This window comes from Etheostoma cragini, chromosome 13 (genome assembly GCF_013103735.1).
Source record: "Etheostoma cragini isolate CJK2018 chromosome 13, CSU_Ecrag_1.0, whole genome shotgun sequence".
Lineage (NCBI taxonomy): Eukaryota > Metazoa > Chordata > Actinopteri > Perciformes > Percidae > Etheostoma > Etheostoma cragini.
The window spans coordinates 2,405,643-2,417,139 of record NC_048419.1 but is presented as its reverse complement, the minus strand read 5'-3'; positions in this window follow the sequence as shown (position 1 = coordinate 2,417,139).

Sequence of the window (11,497 nt, the reverse complement as noted above, 5' to 3'; positions counted from 1 at the left end):
TTATGAGGTCATTTCAATCAGGATATGCAAAAAGGTTTATTGTACAGCATAATAAAATGTACAAAGTCTGTGGAGACTCCATTGTTATACTAATAGCAGTATAATAGTATAATATAAACTAATATATATGTATACGCTTGGTTGCAATCTTTGCCTGAAACGACACCTAATAGCAAAGGGATACACAGATGTGAAGCAGGGTTTTGACTGTAATTGGCCCTTGCAATTTTTGGCCGATTCTGATTGGTTTGGCAGGAAGGTGAACAGCTGATTCGATTTAGGAAGATAGCATTGATTAAGAGTCGGGGCTTTCTGAAAGATTTAACGCTGAGCTACATTACCCTAAAAACTGAATGAAAATCCTCGAACAAAAACCTCAATTTGAATAACTAGTGCAGTGCTCGTTGACAATGAGTCTGTTTGGAACGGGCCGATTGCTTGGCCCCTGCGTAGCCTACTGCTGACTTACAGTGTACTTCTAAATCAGAGGAAGATATTGTACTATTACATGTACAGAGAACGCGACAGATTCAGAATGTAATCGCAAAAAATCACAATGAAAACGGGGAGTAATCAGACATTGGTCTCATGGACTCGTGCTACCCACATGGCCCGTGGTCAATCAGCACAATCTCCCACCAGAACCCGACTGTGTATGTGTGTGTGTGTGTGTGTGTGTGTGTGTGTGTGTGTGTGTGTGTGTGTGTGTGTGTGTGTTATTATCATTGAAGCCTAACCTTTTTCTGCAACTGTGCAAAAAAACTTGCTTTAAACAAAGACCTGCAAAAGAAAACCTGCGCAGCATTCGAACGTTGAGTTGGAATCCCAATGTCAACATTATAAATGAAGCTTGGCACCATTCGGTACAGGCCTACAATCCCCAGACGCACAGTGGAGCGTTTTTTCACTTTTGAAAGAAAAAATGAATTGCCGATCTCATTCATTTTCAGACCAAATTGTGAAGACCAGAGAAAGAGTTTGCATTGTGTGAGGATAGGTTACGGTATCATTTAATCATCGGCTTGCAAAGAAGAGGATATCAATCAATGTGCATTGTGTTCTGGCTGGGTGCTCAGAAAAGAGTCCTTTAGTGGACTGCAATGTCCCAGAGATGATTCATTAAATTGGCTGTATCTCAGTGTTTCTGATCAGAGGCATGAATCACACCACTGGCTCAATACACCTCAATAACCCCTCACACACTCAGGCCGTGGCCTTATTACGTACATCATCTGCTATTCATGACAGGAAACCTGCAGATAAAAATAGCCTGGCTCATACCATGCATGGGCTCCACACGCAGGTGTGAAAGCCATTTGCAAGAGGACAAATAATGACAGAAGCAATGCAAGTGACACAATAACCAAAACACATGAAGGGATATTCACGATGCGGTTTTCATCGGAACATTATTACAATGCCATCAGTGATTCTTTGGCTCAGCACAATAACTCAGCAAATGTGGGTTTATGTGATATAGTCTTGTGGGTGGTCTAATTAGCTGACACTTAGGATGTATGTCAGGACCTCTACTTGGTAATTAGCTCAATAATAACACTCCGTACTTCCATATCACTCAAATGGAGGTTAAGTTGTATCTATTTTTCTATGAGAGAAAAGGAATTTCCTGAGATTAACAACACAATAAGGCATTTGATAATGGACACTTGATGAGTTTTGTCTTCCTAATCTGAAACAGCCTGCATGCCGGAGCTCAGATGTGGCAGTCCTTCTCTGTAATAAAAATGGCAACATGCTACTCATCCTAACAGCTTATCATGATCCTAATCATTAAAGCATGTAACATTCGGGGGTAAAGAATGACGCGTCCTGCAGAGCGGTACAAATTTTTTCATCAGAAGTATCATTAGGCTCTCCGCAAGAGAGATTGCAATTCATCACAGCGTATTTCTTTTAAAACAAACCTGTCAAATGGAAGAGATATGGTCCAAATGTGCCATGAGTCACTATTTTCTCCTCATTTCTCACACTTAAAACCAGTTGAGAATGGTTTGTTATAACACCAAAACTGTCTGGCATTGACTCCTTTTTTTCAATTATGGAAAATATGGATATGAAAAAGATTGGAACCTTGAAGCTAGGGAAAATCTAATATAACAATATTCTTGACCAAAAACATCAATGTCGACATTGCATCGTTATTGTAAGGTTGACTTTTGGTGCTCTCACAAAATTTCTTCTCAATGAGATTTTAGATCAATTATCATCAGGAATGTGGATATAATAACTGAGTGGGTAAAGGCAAAAAACAAAATAGCTAGAACAGTCTGGTATGCTCAAAAAATGGCATCAATTCACTGGAATACAGCCTGTAAAACCAGTCACACCTAACCCTGACCAAAAGAACAAGATCCAGGGTCCAAGCGGCCTAAATGGGTTTCCTCAGGAAGGGGGCTGGCGTCTCCCTTAGCAACAGGGGGAGGAGCACAGTCATCCAAGAGGAGCGCGGAGTAGAGCCGCTGCTCCTTCGCATCGAAATGAGCCAATTGAGGTGGTTTGGGAATCTGGTAAGGATGCCTCCTGGGCACCTCCCTAGGGAGGTGTTCCAGGCACGTCCAGCTGGGAGGAGGCCCCGGGGAAGACCCAGGACTAGGGGGAGGGATTTTATCTCCTACCTGGCCTGGGAACGCCTCGGGATCCCCCAGTTGGAGCTGGGTAACGTGGCTCGGGAAAGGGAAGTTTGGGGTCCCCTGTGACACCGGACAAGCAGACGGAGATGGATGGAGGTAACTGCTTTTTAAGTTTGGAAATGGAACACATTGTTTCCAGCTGCTGAAACAATTCCAATCCATTTCACCAGCAAGATCCCCAAAGACATGTCTACTCACCCATCCTCTGGCTCATGTCTTAGCAAAAGGGACGTGAGTACAAAAATCCAATGACAAATGCAACGTGATATTATTGCTTTTATATTTCCTCTCAGGAAGTGAGATCCAATGACTTCAGATTCAAAGCTATAATGTTGATCAAGCTTGCACAGAAGCAGAACAGCATTAGATTAAAAATGAAAATCTGTATAAAGAATTACTGAAAAAAGATACTTCCGTCTTATTGTTCCTTGCTGGAACATTTTCTAAATGCACTCTTTGTCAATGGTCTAAAGTCCTTGTAGTGAAAAGCTGGTGGGTGAGTGAAAACCCTTTCTGCTTACAGTGTAATGAATATGTATTATTTAAAACAGCATAGACAGATCTACTATAGCAAGCTGCCCGGGAGACGTAAGAACAAGTTACATTTACTGACTGAAATGTGTTCTGAAGAAAGAAGACAAAGAGTCGAGAGTCTCTGTGAAGCTCTACTAAAGCACAGTGAGGCTTTGAGCTCAATGCTTAAGACAGTGCGCTAACATGCACATAATAACAATGATAGAACTCTAATGTTTGGCTGGTATAATGGAATTTTGACCTGTGATGGTGCTGAATGAAAGCAATGAGATCGCCCAAGTTACATATATATCTTTAGGGAACTTGACTGTCATGACGATCCTTCCAATAGTTGCAAAGACACCACATGATATACAACCAGTAGATCCAATCCGGCAATATGATTGGTCAACTAGACATTTAGAAAAAATGAAAAATGAAATTAGCATCACAGCACACCGAGAGGCAATGGAGCACGCCATGATCATCACTTTTTTTATTTTGAGAGTGACTAGCCTCACAATCTGAATACAGTTTAAACATCTTATTTTGTGGGTGTTGTATGTACAATTGTAATATTACACCAGAGAATGGGATTTGACGTCAATAACGACGCTCACACCCTCTCGTGGACTGTCGCTCAAATGCCGACCTCATGGTTTGAGGAAAGCTTAGGGGATCACCAACATAAACACAGAGTCTGTGGACCATGACTGTCTGTGGAAGGTGGTGTGCCAAGTTTCCAGCCCATCTAGTCATAAATATAAAATAGTCTTAGAAATAGAAATAGTTTACGAGATAAATATACAACTGCAGTCTGCTGGTGTGTGAGGGGGTCACCACAGTTGTAGGTACTCATCCTCTGGGCAACATGGGAATCTGTTTACTAAAGAAGTAAAGTAAAACTCCCATATCATAATCCTCCAACTTTCAGCCTTTGACACCAGCGCCAACAGTAAGTAAAGCTTGCTCCATATAATATCACATCCGTCAAACTCTCAACCGATGCCAACATTGAAGCAGGAGCTCAGCTCTACAGCAGGTTTTAACGGCCATGTCAAACTCAGTTAGACAACTGATGTTATTTATTTACCAAAAACATACAATTACACACACACACACACAAAGTGCAGAGATCTGTCCTTTCACTTTTTCACTCCCGTGGGGCTCCCGGAATCCCCTAGGCTTGAATGAACGTCTGTGCGTGCGAGAAGATGAAAAGGTTAGCGAAGACAGTAGCTGAAGTGATACAGACGGCTCACGCTGTGGGAGTCCCAGGAAGATGAATAAAGAGCCGCCTCTTCATGTATAAGTCATGCTGTATGCTGCGTAAACACTGGAGGCTATCGCTGCAGCTCGGAGAATATGAGAGGCTGAGGAGGATAGTGAGACAAGGATGAAAGCGCAAAGGCCTTACAGAGAGAGATGTAACCTCATGCTTCAAAACTTGTCCTTCTGCATTCATCCCAAGAGGTCAAGGCGTGACTCTGAAAGCAAAGCAGGTCCTTCTGTCATCATTCCAAAAAGAAAGGCAGTTTGAAGGCTCTGGGGGAAATTGTGCAATACAGAAGTTGAAGAGACACTTTGAGTCCCTGTATGTTGTTTAAACTAGGAGGAGAAAAATGGTGCTATGGGATCTCTGGGTATCCAAATAATTCATTACACTGTAAAATTGGTGAGCTTTGACACAATGGTTTTATAAGTACAAAGCTGACATCAGCATGCTCACAGCGACAATGCTAACATGCTGATGCAGGTTCACCATGTTCACTATCTTAGTTTAGCTTGTTAGCATGCTAACATTTGCTTGATTTACACAAAACACAAGGTACAGATGAGGTTGATGGGAATGGCATTAGTTTTGTGGTATTTTGTCATAAACCAAACTATAATGTTGACCTGATAATGATGAGATAAAAAGCTTAGGGATCACCAATGTCTTTTTGAGTGTGTGTACCTGAATAACAAATGAGATATTTCAGTCTGGGCTATATTGGTCTGGTTGACAGACAGTCCTACTGTACATTAGCTACAGTAAATCTGGAGATCCACACTGCTAGCGTGGCTAACAAAAAACATGGAATCAAACTGAGAAATTCGTAATTTCTTCTCACCATATGGCTTTGGTAATTAATGTCAATACTTTGTTGGTATCCACAAAAATGAATGGCACAGAGTATTGCAAACTGTCACTTATAAAAACAGTGATCTTGTTGTGTTATTCCTTTTGAGACGGTTTAAGACATATGGCTTCTTCTTTTCAATGATACAAGGGCTTTGTAGTAATACATATTTGCATTTCTCAAAGTAAACTAAGGTCTCGTATCGATACTATGAAAAAGTAGAACCTAGATAAACAGATTATTTTCTTGCAGCTGTGGACAGAGAAGAAACAAACAATCATATTAGCACTCGAACTCACTGTCTGATCCTGTCTGATGAATTGGATTGTATTGCAGTAATCCGTAGAAGAGGGTGTTAGCATTACATAACTGGTCTTTCCTGTGAGTCTAAACATGTTTGACAGGAACAGTGGCACTTTAGCACTTTTGAGCAACAGAGAAGCAAAATAGGTCACCGCTGAGAAGTAAGTATTTTCCAGCACACACACACCCACACACAAGGACAGATGTATGTGCCACAAGGGCATCCTAAGGATGTTTGAGCATGCCTCTGCACTTTTGATGCTTTATAATTGGTGGGCAAAGCAACCGGATTCCCCCTCGGGAAACTACAAGCTAATTACAAACTTCGGCAAACTATTGCCAATTTGGCTTTATCCCCTTAGACATGGTTTCCTTCATCTCGTACAACATGACCTGTCTAAAGATAGAAAAATAACTTAATAATAACTTAAGTAAGTTAACTTTAACTAAATAAGATTATCACAAGGATAGCTGGAAGAGTACAAATACATCTTACACTCACCATGTATAATGATGTGGTTCAAAACCTTCTAGCCACACAGAGACAGGTGTACTTTATCTTGTTTGCATGCATCATTTATGTACAGAAAACAAGGTTTTGAGGTTAATGGCATCTTAGAAAGAACCTTTAATTTTTACACCAACTGTCACATTTTGGGTGCTGTTTCTTTTTGGATTAAAAGTTTATGTACATAGCCACTGAGTATCATTATGCAAACTGAGCATAAAAGATGTGAATGCTCGCACAATTGCACGTGACGCCTATAAGAGATGTTAAAAGGATCCTATCTTTTGCTGTCTCCTCTTCGTCTGATTGACAATCTGGATGGGGGGGGGGGGGGGGGGGGGGGGGGGGGGGGGGGGGGGGGTGGTGTTCCATTTGTACCATGATTGCTTGTGGATGATTGAAAGACACAAAGCATGCAGAGACATGCTGATTGTGTTTGCCATCTCTAAAGCTTTAACTGCTCGGCAGTCCCAATACCTTAATCCAGTTTATCCCTCTGAGGCAAAAACAGCCATCTTGCTCGTTGTCAATCTCTTGATTGTTCGGTGACCTTGAGCAAGCAGATAATAAGAGTGCTCGGTTAGCACAGGCCATCGTTTGACAGAGCCATGTCAAAGAGATGGACACCTGAGGAAAAAAATGACTCTCATTAAAACTAAAGCCAGCAGATTAAATCAGAGAAAGGCAGAGAGGTGCAGGAGCCTAAACTGTGCAAGATGAATGAAGAAAGATGAAAAACCAAAACAGCAGCCAAGTAGTATTGTAAAATATGAAGATATTAACATACAAGCTTATTGTGTGGAGACTTGCCATTGAGCATATATAGTGGCTTGAATAAGTTATCACACCCCCATGCTTAAGTTGATTAAAAAGGGGAATGAAAAACATCTTTTGGAAATTGATTTTAAGGCCTTGATTAAAAAATGTTAGAAATGTCCAACCTTTTAAGGACACAAATTTTCTTTGTGAATGAATAATGTATTGTAAATAAATCAATGTTTTTCCTTGAAAAACAGGGGGCATAAGTATACACCCCCCTATGTTAAATTCCTTCCTTAAAAGGTTGGATTTTGCCCTTATTTTAATGAAGGCATTAAGATCAATTTCCAAAAGATGTTTTTTATTCCTTTTATACGAAGTATACACAGAGATACACTGGTAAGAGCTAATGAGGTTTAGCCATGTATCAGCTGATTTAAATAGCTCACGTCACTGTATTATGTGAACAGTTAACTTCATTTATGTTTTCTTTTGAGTTCCTTCCCGAGACTATTTACCAGAGCCACCGTCCAGAGCTTTGCGCCGCCCAAGACGATTGTGATGGGTTTAAAGAAATGCAAACAACCCAGAGCGTTTTTTTTTCTCCTATCGCAGAATGTTTGTATGTAGTGTAGCCGGACCGACAGTATCTCCACAGGGGAGATACTAATTCCATAGTCTTTCCAATTTCCACAGCAAGGTCGGCGATGGGTGGAGAACCTGGAACTAAATTGAGGGGTTAGAAAATGGTGAGAGAAAATCAAGTTGCAATCCTTCTTCAGTGACTCATTCTCAGTGAAAGAACAGGAGAGCTCTTGGCAGAATGAATTAACACAGTGAACAGTGGAAAGATGGGAGAACCATCTGCATGAAGAACATGCCAATGCTGGGTTAGCTTTACAGAGGGACATTCTGCCCACAAACAAGCATGCCAAAGCAAGTTGTCATGGAGAGGCTGAAATGAGCTGCTGGCATGGCAGATAGGTGGGAGCATGAACGCAGCGTAACTGCAAAGTGTTTTATCTCTTCAGTTTATTGCCCTGCATTCTAATAGGCGCTGTGGGCTTGTCTTTCCTGGCAAACAAACACTGTTTATTGTAAGAGTATTGATGTAACGTACCATCTGAGATAGTCAGATGTGTTTAAAATCACAGAATAAAACTGAACACCCCTTGTTTTTTTTAGTCAATGTGACGCCCAGTTATCTGTTCTAGGAAATATTTGACTTGGACTCAGAGGTTATGTGCTAGCTGAAGTACTGCTGAGGGATAATTATTCTCTAATTAGTCTGCCTGCCCTCCTACTTTTCAAGCTTCGCTACCCCCGGCCCCTGTAGGGGAGATAGGGGGCAGGATTCCTTTCCTGCCCAACCCTGAGGGGATCAGACCTTGCCAAACAGTCAATCAGGCTTCTGAGCACAGTGTGCATGCCACAAGTCAAATGTTGCTGCAAAAGTTATGGAAATGATCAATAGGTGTGTTTTCCGTCATTATACATGCATGCATCTTTTCTTGATTTTTTGTCTGGGTGGGCGGTGATGACCTGTTCATGTTGTCATTTGTGTGTTTTGTATTTTGTTGAAAAAATAAAAAAGCTAACCTGACCAACGCCATACTAGATGACTAACCATCTGTTAAGTGATTAGGCCTAAAACAGGAGGAGACCTTTAATAAATGATCCGTAAAACTGAATTGATTACAGTGATTTTAAACCCATTATATTGTACATGTGTTTCATGGGTGTGTGAGATGATGGAGTATTCGGATTTGCTTGACAGGGTGAAGCAATGTGTAGCCACTATGCTCAGCATGTACACACCCGATTCTTGACTATTTGTCTAAAATGTCTTATTTATAGTTTGGTACATGTAAATCAGTAATGAAGGTCAAATCAGTCATTCATAAGCTTGTGAATCGCCCTCGAATGAAAATGCCAAGAAAGGATTTAAAGATAAAGGATCAAGTGAAAACGAAATGATATGGAATACATTTATGGCTCAAAAAGGGATTTTCGGCCTCTGACATTAATACTTTATGGAGGAATTATTCCTCACACATGTTGCTTGTGGCTACGGTCTGATTCAGCGTAACAGTTCTCTTGTAGGGTGTGCTGAATATATTGGCAGGTCAGTAATTGATTCAACATCTAGCAGGAAGCCATGCAGGCAGCTTAAACTGGAACCACTGCTGGGTTTTGTGTCGCAGGTTCTTTCAACTGAGCAAATTCTGCTTTCTGGCTCTTTTGAAAAGCTTAAACAGCTAATTGGGATCATTAGAAGAAAAAAATTGTCATGACTATTTAGTGTGTTCATTCTGATTAAGAAGTGAAACAACGTGGGCCATTAGAAGGTTTTATTTCTAACTATGCACTGCCTCAAAGTATTTACTGACTTAGACCTCTACCACATGGCAAATGGAATTGTGTCCTTGAGAGACAATGAAGCAGATCTGTACAACATGATCTGCATTTGGTGTGTGTTTTACAGCTTCTTTTAGTTCCTTTGCTTGTTTGAAGTCGAATATATATGCCACAATTTGTTAATGTGCTGCATCAAAGTGCTGTGGAAATTAGCGCCGTTCAAAGCTCAAGCTTGAGCATTAATATTCAAGCATGCCAAGTGTCCATGTGTAGGGAAGAATATAGTTTTAACAGCAAAAAAAAAGCAAGATCGGATGCACAGTACATGAGGGAGGCAAGGGAAAGGTAGAGGTGAAATGTTCAGATGTTTTTTGGTAGAATTCTTACAGTTCCGAATTGGAGATAGGAAGCGGCTGTGCAGTCCTGTCAGGGTTGGGGAGGTCATCGCACCACTGGGAACACAGGGAGAACAGAGCTGCCGTTTGGAATTTAATATGAGGAGCTAGAGAGCGGGGGATGAAATGGAAGAATTTAGTGTGGATGAAAATGAGACAGGCTGCTCTCTTCTGTATGAGTTGTAGAGGACTGGAGAAAGGTCTGTTGGGAACCCAGCCAGGAGGGAGTTGTAGCAGCCCAGACAAGCGATGGATTTGGACAACAAGAAAGGAGATAGGACGCGGTTGCCTTGTGTTTGACTCTCTACACCAAGGTTCTTGTTAGTCTGTGCAGACAAAGACCAAGGGCACTTTCAACGGGTAGGATTTGCCTAAGAAGAAAGTGTTGAGATTGATGCACAGTAGTTGGCAGGCATTCAACTGCAGATGTCAGCCCTGCAAGGAGAAGAGCAAGCTTTGATATGTGTGTTGATAGGAGAGAAGAAGAGTTTAGTGTTGGCAGCATCAACAATGGTAGGAAATAGGGTGTGAAAGGAGCAACAGGCCCTCCAAAACATACAAGTACACATGTTCTTACCCTTTAATTAGCGCCCCTAGCACTGGCCGGTAATACAGCCTCACATCTAACTAGAGAACATAACCATCATGGTTTTGTGAAAAAGTCACTGTTTGGTTTGGTTTAGGATAGTCTGGCATTACAGGTGAAAGAGTTAGTCTCACTTTATTCTATTATAGGATTTTTGGACCATGCAGAAAGGCAGTCTGCATCTCACTGTTTTTAAATTGATTTAGGACCCAGGTTTTTTATGATGACGTTGTTTGAATATAATGAGTGAAAGTGTGTCTATGTATTTACCTGGAAGTGTCTCTGTGTCCATTTGAAGCTGCTTCCTACTTGCCAGGACAATCTTGTAAAATAGGTTTTTAATCTCAAGGAGTTTTTTTATCCTGGTTAAATAAAGATTTGAATGAATGAATGAACCAGACCTTCATCCACGGTGCTGTGGAGGAGGGTTTGGCTAGTCCACACAGCATTCCTGGATGGGGGAAAAACCTGCTCTGATTTATTGGCATTTCTCTAACCAATCACAATCATCTAGAGCAGGAGTAAGCAGAGTTTGGGTGTTTTTTGCCCCCAACATTTCCTTCCAGGCAGTTTAGGGTTGAGGTTAGGGTTAGCTGCCTGGAAGGTGACGTTGGAGACAAAAAACACCGTCGAGGGGGGTAAGCGCCGGAGGCAGGTACAATGCCTCTGGCAACACCAACAATCTTGTAAAAGAAATGTCGATACAGACTAGGTTTAGGTACAAAAGCTACAAAAACTACTACGTTGCTCAGTTTGTTCAGTAAAGTTCTCGCTATTTACTATCCCAACTAAGTGGACATGAGCCGTAAACAGCAGTTAACTTCATTTAATATTGTATGAGGCATTTTCTTTTGGGTGCAAATGTTCCACCAGAACAAGTTCCTTGCCAAGACCATTTAGCAGAGCCACCGTCGCTTCGTCCGGAGCTAAGCACCGCCCTAGACGATTGTGATTGGTTTAAAGAAATGACCCAGGGGGGTTTAACCTCTTATCCTGGAATGTATGTGTGGAGGGGCCATGGCATTCTCCACACCGCTGCACAGATAGAGCGGGCAATGCGAGACTGTCTATTTGTATATAGTTCCTCTTAATGTCTGTCCCAGGGCCGAGCACGGTGTCATGTGTCAACCAATAAAAAGAAAGCAAGAGATTTCTCTTTAAAGAATCTTCACTCGCATGGATGCCGCCACAATAATGTGTTAGTTAAAGATTTTATGAACATTATGAATGCGCCGATAGATAAATTGATGTGGATGGTTGGTCTGGGGGGATGTATGGAGACCCAGAGTGGCGGTTTCCTC